The sequence below is a fragment of the Jaculus jaculus genome, chromosome 10 (genome assembly GCF_020740685.1).
Source record: "Jaculus jaculus isolate mJacJac1 chromosome 10, mJacJac1.mat.Y.cur, whole genome shotgun sequence".
Classification (NCBI taxonomy): domain Eukaryota; kingdom Metazoa; phylum Chordata; class Mammalia; order Rodentia; family Dipodidae; genus Jaculus; species Jaculus jaculus.
In genome coordinates this window covers 76,270,789-76,282,151 of record NC_059111.1, presented here as the reverse complement: position 1 = coordinate 76,282,151, position 11,363 = coordinate 76,270,789, and positions in this window count along the sequence as shown.

Below are 11,363 nucleotides of genomic sequence, written 5' to 3'. Positions count from 1 at the left end.
GAAGGAGAGGGAGCCGATGCTGCTCTAGTTTGCCCGTTGTTCCACGCATTCTTCTACCTTGTGATCTGCTCCTCCATTGTTCACTGCTATTCTCCTTTCACATTTCTTGAGTTGGTGGAGAGCTCCAGTGTGAGTGGAAAATCTCCTCACTTGGCTTTTTCTGCAGCTTAAGCCAAGCCTGGTGGCTGGCTGGCACACACTGCTGTGGTCTGGCAAGCAGACCCACCCTTCTGGGGCAGCTTCTGCCAACCTGTGCAGGCTCTGGATGCTCTGGATCTCTCTTACTTCTCCACTGCTGTTTCAATTTCCTATGCCCCTCACTTTTTAGTAAAAGTGTGTATTTTGCTGGATTTTTTTTTTTTTTTTTGCATTTCCCCCCTAGGCTGCTTTGGCATGGTACTTCCAGTTAAGATGCCATCTTAACTGGAAGTAACATTTTCTTTATTACCCCTTTCTCTTCTCTTATATCACTTCCTACTTTCTCTTACTTACTGTAAACTAATATTCTTCTAAGACATAGCATCCTTATTTGAACCAGCATCTTAATTTATATATGTGTATAGGTATGTTCAATACCTGTTTTTACCAAAACTTTTCCTTGGCAAATTCAAGACTATTGGGATGTTTACTTCATCCTCATGGTCGAGATTATTATTGAAATCCAGAGAGAGGGCATTTGATCTATTACTTCTGTATCATTGAGAGTGACACCTTTTCTTAACTCTTGGATAGGTAATAAATAACTCATGAGCTAGTGAAGGAGGATAAGAGAAGCATACCTTTTTAAAGGCAGATTTAAGGCAACAGTAAAGTTGGTACCAGAGGAGTGAGATGATGCTGCTAGAAACCTGACTCTGTGGCTTTGGTCTTTTGGAAGGGCTTTGAAGAAGGATGTGGGAAAATTTGGAATTGTGTCCTAAGCAATGCCTTGCAGTGATGTAAGTACAACTTGATGGAATATTCTGGTCATAGTTCAAAGACCTGAGCACAGTAAGAAATATGGACTGTGAGGTTTGGTATATGAGAATGAGAAAGAGCTTTGCCTGAACTGGGCTAGAAGCAGTTTGTTTGAGGAGCTTGCTGTTAGGCTTATGTCCTGAGAACTTGTGCAGGGTTGCATTGCATAGAAATGTACTGGAATGATCAGAGCGATATGGCACAGAAAAAAATGAAAACTTTTGGCTGAAGATTCTGCCTGTTCAGCTGTAATTGTCTGAGATTAAAACCATTAAGATTGGGTCAGCTGACTTGCATTGGTACAACAGAAATAATATAGTCTTTTGAAGGGGTCTGAATGCTGAAGGAGTCTTGAAAGTCTGCTTTATTCCCCCCTGGATTAACAAATTGGCACCCCACCTGGTGTTATAGAGTATAAAAAATGCAGGAAAGAGAGGGTCATTGAATTTCCAACACAGTCTTATGTTTTAGAAATGGCCATGGGCAGTGTGTGGCAGGTTTCTGGATGCCTATATGGAGACCCGATGGAGCTATGAGGATGGAACTTGGGTTGCAGTAGAGACCCAGTAGAGATGCAGCGACCACAGATGGCTGCTAAGGAGAGCTGCCAGCCCTGGATGAAATTTCAAGGACTGTGTGTAGCCTAGATGGAGGGGAGGAATTGAAACTCTGGAGACTTGTTGCTGTTTAGAATTATCAGACTTGGAGACATGGAATTGACTAGCATTGTTGGACTTGGAGCTACAAAGTTTGATGTTTGTCCTGTTTAAATCTTTTATTGACTGAATATTTCTTTGCTATGCCCAATGCCATCTTTTGCAGTGTGAATGTTTATTCTGTACCATTATATTGTTTTTTGTTATTATGGCTCAGTATTTTTAACTTGGACTTCACCTTGGACTACAAGGATGTTTGAACATTATTGGGATTGATAAAAACTATGGAAACTTTTACAGGTGAACCCAGTGCAATGTATTTTACATCATGTATGGTTATCAGTTTCTGAGGCATGTAGGGAGGAATGGGGTGCTTTGATTCAGTTGTATCCCAAAACTTAGGTGTAAAACTGTTCCTTGTTCTGTGAACTTTTCTTTTGATGTATTTGATTACATACATGATTTTCCTCTGGTTTCTTAATCTACCATGTGCATATTTTTCTTATACTCCAAATTACTGTGTGGGTGCTGTCACCAGCTGTAGGCTTGTTACCTGCATAATTTCTTTAAAGTCAGGGTAACGATAAGTGTAACTCTCTTCATTACTCATTTCTCGTCTTAGTCTCTTAGTCTCTGCCTTGATTCCTACTTTCCATGTGTTTATGATTCTGCTGTAGTTTTTCTTCATAGATCCCAATCTCCCTTAAATAAACCCCACAGTTTATGATTTCACCTTTAAATATACTCAACAATTTGTGATTTTCATTATTAATTATTTTTTAAAGGTAGGCCAAGAGCTGGAAAGATGGCTTAGTGATTAAGGCACTTGCCTGTGAAGCCTAAGGACCCGTGCTCAATTTCACCACATTTCTCCTGTGAACCAGAAGCACAAAGGTGATGCAAGTGCAAGGTCACACAGGTTCACTAGGTGGTGCAAGCATTTGGGGTTCAATTACAACAGCTGAGGCCCTTATGTAACAATTCTTTCTCTCTTTCATTCTTATTTTCACTCTCTAAAAAAATTTAAAAAGGGTAGGACAGAACACAAAACTTGGTGATCATAAATTCTGGGAGAACCCTCCTGAATCCCCAAATCTGGCATCATTGGAGTGCTCAACACTCACAGTAACACAATATTCCCACTAAATTATTGGATTCCAGGTTCTTTTCTTATGAATTTCAACAATTAAAACCCACAGACTAGAGGATAAAGTCTAGAAAGATTTTATTATAGAAGTTATAAAACGAGAGCCTATCTCTAGGAAAAACAAAAACAAAAACAAAAAACAAGGGTTATATCATTTATCTGGTGCTAACTTTACTCTCCATCAGATAATTTGCTTCTTTTTTTTTTTTTTCAGAGAGATGCAGATCCTAAGGAGAGAACCACCCCATCATACCTCAAACGGTCCCCAGGTGAAACTAAGAATAATTGGGGAAATAAGCAAGAATGCTGTTTTCTTGGTGAATCTAGTACCAGCACAATGGTGAAGGAGACAGACACAGAGAGTAATCATCTCCTACCAAACCAGGTATCCAGAGATACAGAGGCTCCCATGATCTCATCACTGAAGCAGACCTAAAATGAACTCAACATGGCTCAGGGAAATTTGTGCAAGAAGAGATAGAAAGAATGTCAGAGCCACACGTTGTGTTATGATACACAGAGAAATTGCCTACTACTCATAACTGAAGGCTATCCCCACAAAGAACTACCCATATTCCATTAGAAGGAGGGTCCCAGTGGAGGGGAGTGGTCAGGCAGGAGGCTAACAATGATACCAACTTGACTGCATTCACTGAGTACAAAACTAATTAAAAAAAAATAAAGCCTCTAAAGATTAAAAACAAAGAATGAATACAGATCTCCTTCCCCAATGAGGCAGAAGTGGAGTTTCTGGAAATGGGTAAGCTCACTTAGAGACTCAGATTGAGGCCTTTTATGGACTGTAAAGGGACTGAACTTGTTAGACTTCCCTCTAGACCAGGTTTTTAGGTAGGGAGACAGGTTTATGGGAAAGGTGGCAATCTTCCTTGAAATCTTAATGTTCTAGGCAAAGGAACTATGTTCTTGGAAGGAGGGTGATTATCTCTTCTAGGAAAAGGGAACTCTTTAGGCAAGAAGAGATAAGGAAAGGCCAGACATTCAGTCACTTCTGACATCTAGTAATGTGGAGACAGACAGAAGGACTTCTTTAAGGGGAAAGAAATAAGGATGACCCTGATTCTACCTTACAAACTCAAGGACATTCCTTGACTTTATGTTACCTCTAAACTGCCTCATTAGGACCCTAGATACTTTTTTTTTTTTTTTGTATTTTACTTAATAAGTGGTTATATTTTAGATAATAGGAAGAACATATATTTTGCTGCTTTTACATGTTCATATGTCCATTAGAAATTTGAGATATGATTATACCATATACAAGTAAAGATTGATATAAATACAATCATATAACAGATAATCAGAATTATTGGTATTATTAAAATCATGTGAATCTCTGAATATTCTTCTTCAGTGTTCAAAACACATTTGCAGGAGTCATACTAATTTTGGAGAGACAATGATTATGTGAGTATGTGTATATATGTGTGTTGGACATAGGCAGGGCCCTGTGTTAAAGCAAACCTAAGCTATCTGACATGAAGGCCCCAGGCTATGGAGAGGTTGCAGCAACCTGAACCTTCACTCATCTCAGGGACCGGATGAGCAGGGGATCTCCTTTCCCCTTCTTGGGGGTTGCATTGAGCCAGGATCCTCCCCCAATTCTTGGGGCTTCACAGTGAGTCTGGAACCCTGGACAAAATGTTGGACTCAGAGATCAGCAGGGAGTAAAGCCATTCCCTCTCCAAGCACGGAATACCTGGACATAAGAGAAGACTTAGGCTTTGCCATAACCCCGTGGCCTTTGGCCAATTGCGTAGGAAATTTCTTATATGGTATCAGCCAGCACCTTTGCAAAGCCCATCCCCTGTACCATTCATTGCTCACATGCTGGAATGAATATCCCCATATGCTAATTAGTTATCAGCAAGCAACCTTGTATATCTAATACCCTTAGGGCCCTCAACTGCTTATAAACACATTTCCCTGACAATAAATGGAAAGCTGTTCACGAAACTGTCTTCTGAGAGTGATTCTTGTACGCTCACCACCATGGTTGCCTGGGACACATTGGGGGACTGTGGCCGGCCCAAGGACCCAGAAACCCATATATATGTATGTGTGTTTATGGTGTGGGTGTGTACATGTATATGAGTAAATCAAACAATTGTGTATAGTCATTGTCTATTTTGTTACAAACTCAGTTACTAAGAAATTCTTTTGGGGCTGGGGATATGGCTCAGCAGTTAAAGGAACTTTCTTGTATAGCCCGCTGGCCTGGGTTCAATTACATAGCCACTCACATAAAGCTGAACAAACATCTGGCATTCTGTATGCAGTGATGAGAAGCTCTAGTGTACTCATAGACAGACAGACACTCACACACACACACACACACACACACACAAATTTATTTTAATAATATAAATATATAATAAAATATTTTTTATCAAAAATGTTTTTCCTAGTGGCCTCTTTTTTATGCAGAATGTCTTAGCAGTTATTGGCAATGTGGCAGAAATTACTAACATTTTGATGCTTCTTTTACTTTGACATGACTACCAATGCTTGTGACATTGTTTTTCAGCATAATAAATCATTCCCTCAAACCAAATATTTTAGAGTTTTACTCTTGTGCTAAAATTCTTAAGACTGGTATACATAACTGGGAGTTGCAGATTCTGTTTTTATGAAATTATGACAATTTTGAAAAGTATTTAAAAGACCCTTTCTGCTAAATCATTAATAAAATTTATTTCCCTAGAAGACTGGCCCATAAGCTTATCCCATAGCAACATTAGTGGATAAATTTTGGAACGGGTCTTTTAGAAGCTTACTGCTAGAAATCCAAGAAATACAAGTTTTTGTATAGAAAGGGCAAAAAAGGAGAGAGAGGATAAGGTGGTGTGCACACACCTAGAGCAGGAAAGAAACTGAGTGAGGGCTGGGGTGGAAGCTGTATGAAGAGAGGAGAAAGTATGTAGCAAAACAGAGACTTTGGTAGTATGCAGAGGTGGACTGGGTGTGGGGTGGGTGGTATCCTTCCCTTCTCTTAGCCCAGAGGTATCAGTTACTATGCAGGATGCAGTTCCAGAGTCCCAGTCTAAGCATGGCCAGGTGGTAGCGGAGAGATGAAGATGGAAGTGCAACACTGAATAGTTGTAAAATGTTATGTTACATAGACAGAGGATAACACAGCTAGGAAAGGACTGGGTGTGGGAAAGTGTAATGAAAGAATGAAAGCCTGGAGAGCAGATCACAGAATATTATTATGTGAGGCCAGCCAGTACTCATGATGTGCTGGCTCAGAATGAAGGTAGTGTAAGGTCAGGACAAAATTGGAATTACAGTAGGAGGGTGACAAGACATAAGGAAGTGGGTCATCCACATTCCTCAAGGAACCACCCAGCCATCATCCCTTTCTTGCCTAACAATGCCCCAGGTCTAGGTTTCCTACCCCTTATCTCTCAGGTCACCTGGTCAGTGTTCTGGTCTCACACCCTAGCTATTTCCCTTCCTCACCTTCCCCCAACTGAAGAACTCTATATAGCACACTATCCATAATCTCAAAGAGGACTGTGCTCCACTCTCTTGAGAGTCAGTCCTGGCAGCTTGTGTTTTCCCTGGATAAAAGCTTCCATCTTTGCCTCAGAGCTGTCTCCATGGTCTTCGTCACTCCTGAACCTTACAAGAAGGATGAAGTTTCAGGCTTTTGGAGGAGAGATGCTTTGACAAAGTTTGGTTAACAAGTGATTTGTACAGACTGATCAGTTAGTGAACAACAGTACAGCTCATCAGATGTAAGGCAGAAAACTGGATGTAGAAGATCTGTGTCTGTCTTTTCATAGCTGAACAAAGAGGGCTAAAAGAAGCCAGTCTTATCTAAGTGATAATTTTATAGGGTTTTCTTACTGAAAGTCATTCTCTAGAGACCAAATGAAGATTCCTTAACCTTCACATTTCCGGAGCACAGGATGGGGCAGATTTCCCTACTGCTGGGTTGGAGTCGCTTTCTTAGTTCTTATGGCGTTTACCTGCAGCATTTGTGCCTGCACACCATGAGCCTCCTTGGGCCTTTCAAACTGGGTGGCAAGTTTTGTCACAGCCTTGGATGACATTGAAGCAGAAGGCAGCAGGGATAGAGCTGCAAGGGAAGTGACAAACGTCCAGGCACTCTGGTCTGACTTGCAGGTCATCAAGAGCATGATCTTGTAGAGTCCTTTGCTTCTTGGGTCCCAGCTGCAGGTAATGCTCAGAACTGCTTTGCCTTAAAGACTGCACTTTGGCCCTGTGTGGTTTGAGATGTTTAGAAATAGGGAGCTAAGGCTTTCTTCTACTTTGTTGCGAATTGAATATTCAGTTTGAATAGTTTGCTATTTTTTTAACTGACTTTTAAATCCTTCTATCATTCTAATTAAGCTCATCTTCATCTCTGGAGCTTGGCTAGCTCTAAGGCAAGAAATAAAGGAAGCTTGCTTGCCAAGCCAGGCTTCCTAAGCTCTCACATCTCTACTTGAATTGATTTGCATTATAATGCACATGGGCAGGAAGATAGGTAAATTGAATGTGTGATTAACTGAGCCAAGAATAAAGCCCATATAGAGTTAACATTACTGCTGGGCTCCTTGCAGGTCATTTCTGAAGGATGGAAACAGGCACTCTCGAAGAATGAATGTATGAAATATGATGATTATCTTATTGAATATAAAACATTTATTACATCATCCAGTTCCTTTTTATTTAACATGAAATGTGTTAAACAATTTCTAAGATGAGAGGCAATCATGCTCTGTGGAGGTAGCCTAGGCCTTGCAAGATGGGAAACTCACTAGGTCCAGATCTGATCCTCTTTCTAGCTGGGAGACATGGACATGGACAATAACTCAGCACTCACTAGTACTCTAGGACCCTTGGATAATGCTGTAAAACTGAATTCATGCTATTTCTAATATTTAGTGAGAATATATACCTACCTTTACTAGGCTTTGGGGGTGTATTAGTGCTACCCAAACATCTATTTTTGTAATAATAATAGTTTTTTTAAAAGATTCCTAGATTATTTAAAGGATGGGCTTCTGTTTACGCACATGACTTTGGGGGCTGCCAAGCTGGCTCAGTGGGTAATGGACTTGCTATGTCAGAGTGAGGACCAGAGTTTGGATCCCCAGCACCTATGTAAATGCTGTTGGACATGTTGGCCTGTTTGTAATCGTAGTACTTGTGAGGCAGAGACAGGGTTATGCTGGGAAAAGCCGGTGACCTAGACTAGCCTAATTAGTGAACTCTGACTTTAAATGAGATATACTGTCTCAACAAATACAGTGGAGAGCCATTGAGAGGAACGCTGCATGTCAAGCCCTTGGCTGTGCATGTGCACACATGTATACCCACACACATGCACAAGCCATGCACATACCTCATACCACACAAAACATACACACACAAAAACACAATATTAAACATCCATTTTGTTTTTCTCTTTTTGTCATGTGATGATCATGGTTGTGTGACCTAACAGTATCCAGGGTAAACATTTCTTTGGACATCCACGTGAATCCTGAATCTCATATTCCAGATGCTTTGCATAATGCTTTGATAATTTAAATATCACTTTTAGACTACGCAATACAATTGCTCAGGTAAAGTCTGTATTAATCACAACAATACAAATGCAAATGCTAATATTACATTGTCTCCTCTGTGAGGGTATGCAGGAACAGATTTTGCATAATCAAGCTAATAGTATTCGTGAATCTGCATGATACCTCTGGTTTATTCTGTCTTGATTCTTTTCATTTTGTTAAAATCTCACATACTAAGAAAATGTTTATTTCATAGGGAAAATCCTGTTATTATTAGCATGCTATTCAGAATAAGATTAAGCAGTGTTTTATAATTGAATTACATACAGTAAAGGTGTACTGAAAATGTTTGTATTTAGATGAAATAATAACTCTTAAAATATTTGGTATTTTTAAAAATTAAGTTAAGGTTTATCCAGCTTTGTTTCTGAAAGTCATTGGTGATAATATACAGACAGTCAACAACATAAATACAAATAAATTATAGTAAAGATATGTTTTTGTTTAAGGATTTCTAGAGAAGATAGATATGATTTTCTTTGTAAAAAGCATTAAAATGATTGGTTCTAATAGTTTACTTAGCATTCAGCTCTGAAATCAGATATAAAATTAATATGTGAATGTGAAAACTTTAGGCTTGACATTAGTTGTCTCTTTACAAAGGCAGTTTTAAATTTTTTGCTAAAGACCTCAAAATACTACCTTTAACACAAAATTAAAAATGTATATGATAACATATAATTCATATATCCCATGTACTATCCTTTTTTTTGTTGTTGTTGTTTTGTTTCTTTGAGGTAGGGTTTCAATCTAGCCCAGGCTGACCTAGAATTCACTATGTCGTCTCAGGGTGGCCTCAAACTCGCAGTGATCCTCCTACCTCTGCCTCCAGAGTTCTGGGATTAAAGTCATATGCCACCACGCCCAGCTCATGTACATTCTTAATTCTTGCTGTATTATAGGAATTTAAAGGACAAAGTATGGAACCAAATGAATTCAATAACATAACAATTTTGAGAATTTGAAGTTCTGTAAACTTAGCTTTGTTATGAAGTCAAGGCCTTAACAGATTTTGGGGTCAATTAATAGTCTCCATGTCCTCTTGCTTTTGATTTATAAAAACAATGTTAATTTTAGCAATTCACTTTCATAGTAAAAGTAGCTAACATTTCCAGTGTTAACAAGAACTATCAAAAATACTGGAGTTCCAACAGAAGAATAATTGTGTTTCCTAATGGAATAGGTGCTAGAGCGTTAGCCAATGGTTGCCTGAGGCTGAGGATCATCTAACTCTCTTTGGGGATGTAACTTGCTTTTTAGTTAGAATTAACACTTGGATAAGGCATGACATTTTATAACTCTAAAAATTAGAGGATCGCCAGGTATAGTGGTACATGTCTTTAGTCCCAGCACTTAGGAAGCTGAGGTAGGAAGATAGATTTTGGTGAGTTCCATGCTAACCTGGTCTAGAGTGAAACCCTGCATAAAAAAAAAAAAAAAGGAGGTGACTTCTAAACTAACATCTAGTACCTTTCCATTCTCTTCTACAGGAAATACAACACTAAAGATGATGTATTCATTGATCCACAAGCTTCATTGATTTTGGAATTTCCTGATCATGCTGTACTGTTCTTGGTTTCAATGAAGACCCAAGCTGGTTCCTCACACCCTGTGGAACAAGTTCTATTATCCTGTTGGTTTCTTCACTGGTGAGGCTGAAAGATGAATACTTAGTATTGATTGCTAAAAAAATTTTAAAATATTTCAAGAATTATGCTTTTATAACATAATTTTAAAAAAATAAATCAAAGAAATACAAACAGAGAAGGAAACAAGAAAAGGAGATGGAATTTCCAGATAGGGGATGAGGAGTTAGCTATATATAGGATTATTCTGGGTGATGAATGTATTTCAGTCATGGTAAAATATCCATATATAAATATGTCACAGTAAACTGAAATTGCTTATTTGTAGCAATTAAATAGCTGCCTTCTTTTTAAAAATAAAAATACATAATCTGCAATTGGTCTATACAATTAGATACTTAGAGAGTAATTATATTGAATCATGTATTAATTAATACAGAAGTTTAAGTTGAGTGTGGTGGTACACGCCTTTAATCCCAGCATTTGGGAGGCAGAGGTAGGAGGATTGCTGTGAGTTCAAGGCCACCTTGAGACTACAGAGTGGATGTCAGGTCAACCTGGGCTAGAGTGAGACCATATTTCAAAATAAATAAATAAATAAATAAATAAATAAATAAATAAATAAATAAAATAAAAGTTTGAAGAAAAGACTTTTATTACTTATATTAACACACTGGAAGCATTTTATCAACATTTTTCCCATCACAATTATTACTGATTTTTGTCTGGACTTATATGTCTCTCTCCCTCTCTCTCTTTGTGTGTGTATGTATGTATGTGTGTATATATATATATATATATATATATATATATATATATATATATATATATATATATATATACTAATTGCTTGCATAAAGGGTTTATGCATGAAAAAAAGTATTCAGATATTTACATCTGCACCTCTCATGAAACCAAAGAAAAATAAAACATCAAATGTTGAAGCTTAAACACATGGATATCTTAACGTTAAATCTAGGGAACTTTAAGTTCTTCCTATGCTAGTTATGGATGAAGCCAGTTCTCCCAGAAATTAGTATTTTAAAAAAGACAAACACAGACACACACATATATTTCCTCGTTGAGGATCTCATATTAAAAGAGGTCTGCATATAAAAGACAGTCCAGAGACATCTTTGAAGGTTCTCTTTCAAAGCGGCTCCACTTTCCCGTGTGTCTGGGGATTTCTGTTATTAATTGAAGTTAATTTTCTAGGATATCAGTTTGCCGTGCACGTGGGAAAGATTGATAGCCTCTTGGAATCTCGAGAGTGTTGAAAATGACACTGTTCCATCACCGGGTGCCTTCACTTTTATCATCACAAATCAAATTATAAACATCGGGGCAACCTTGCTGGAATCTGGCTTCGGGAGATTTCCATAAGATTAATTAGGCGGCCAAAGCAAAGATGGTAAAA